A 1,294-nucleotide genomic window follows, 5' to 3' on the forward strand; every position below is an offset into this window, starting at 1 on the left:
GTCTATTACAGTTCTATAACTGCTGTGTATAAATTTCATTTTTACTTCGCCGTCAGATCAAAGAACTTCAGGCGACAAAATGTTTGGCCTTGATAGGTAAACAACTTGCTCACCTGCAATTATAAATGTGTATTGACATTTCCAACACTATAACTCAGGCTACATGGCCTTGCATTATGTTGAAATTGTAATGTCGACAAGGTTAGGCATTCAGGATCTATCAAGGTGCTTGAGTAACACTTTTCTGGTGAAACAGTAAAGTGTGGAATAGGTTTGTGAAACACCACATATTGATATGTGACTGTATAAACATCTTTGAATCACCACTAATGGTGTGCGTGAAAATCTGTGAAGCCCCACTAATATGTGCATGAATTGCGTGCAGACAGTGACGCTGCGAAGTGGGAACTAGTCTGACAGTCGGTTGTATAACACAAAAAGAATTACGCAAAGGCAAAGCAAGTTTTCCTCCGCGTCTTGGTGCGAAAAGCTTGAAGAATAGAGAGAAAATAAGACAAAAGGCGCCGACAGTGACAAATTATGCCAATGTGCCAACTACTATATGGACGGCGAATGTCAAAGGCCGTCACACATAGCCCGTGGCGCCTGTTGTACCCGTCATCATGCCGGTCGACCAATCAGCACGAGCCGCATGACACCCCATGGGGGCTATGCTCTCTGTCAGTCGCCTGGCCGTTAGTCAAGCTGTAATCTCAGTTTGCTCCTAGTCAACCGCTCCTAGCAGTTCTTCCTACGAACACCGCTGTCAACTGACCGGTCCGCGCTGTGTGAAAGTTCCAACAGCAGCAAGAGTTAAGAGTATTTCAAAAGAGGAAACGCCGGGCCACTCCGTCGGGCCGCTACAACGCTGCACCGTCAAAGAAGGACATCTGGGGGTAAGATAATTTCAAATTCTTAGAAACCACCCGATATGTGTAACGAAGGTAATCTCCAAGCAGATCATACGGTGGCAAGGCAGTATCCATTGGCCAGAGGAGTGTCCATTAGCCACCGAAGATCTGCCTGCACTCGCACAGGGAGGAGCACTTCCTTTCAAAAAGGTGTTGCTGCCCCTCCTTGTGCCCCTATTAACAGCAATTGAAAAACTGGCCACGCTAAGGTTTTTACAAGCGGTTTATAGCTTGAATCTGGGACAAATTCAGTCACCCGCGCACATCTCAGTGGGAGTTCCCCCCCTAACTGAATCAGATACAATTCTGTATGCTGGCACTGTGATGCTTTCTGAAACATGGAAATAGATACTTATGGTTAAAATTAAACCCATGCCAGACAT

The 1,294-nt window shown here is 45.7% G+C and overlaps 1 long non-coding RNA gene across 1 annotated transcript in view; it reads left to right on the forward strand.

Moving 5' to 3' along the window:
* Positions 1–389: 389 nt before the first annotated feature.
* Positions 390–1,294, forward strand: part of LOC109477661 — a 2,602-nt gene continuing 1,697 nt past the window's right edge. Inside the window, exon 1 of the long non-coding RNA XR_002140687.1 lies at positions 390–896. This is a non-coding gene — a long non-coding RNA (uncharacterized LOC109477661). The remainder of the gene's footprint in view (positions 897–1,294) is intronic.

This window comes from Branchiostoma belcheri, unplaced genomic scaffold (genome assembly GCF_001625305.1).
Source record: "Branchiostoma belcheri isolate BF01 breed outbred unplaced genomic scaffold, Haploidv18h27 scaffold400, whole genome shotgun sequence".
NCBI lineage: Eukaryota > Metazoa > Chordata > Leptocardii > Amphioxiformes > Branchiostomatidae > Branchiostoma > Branchiostoma belcheri.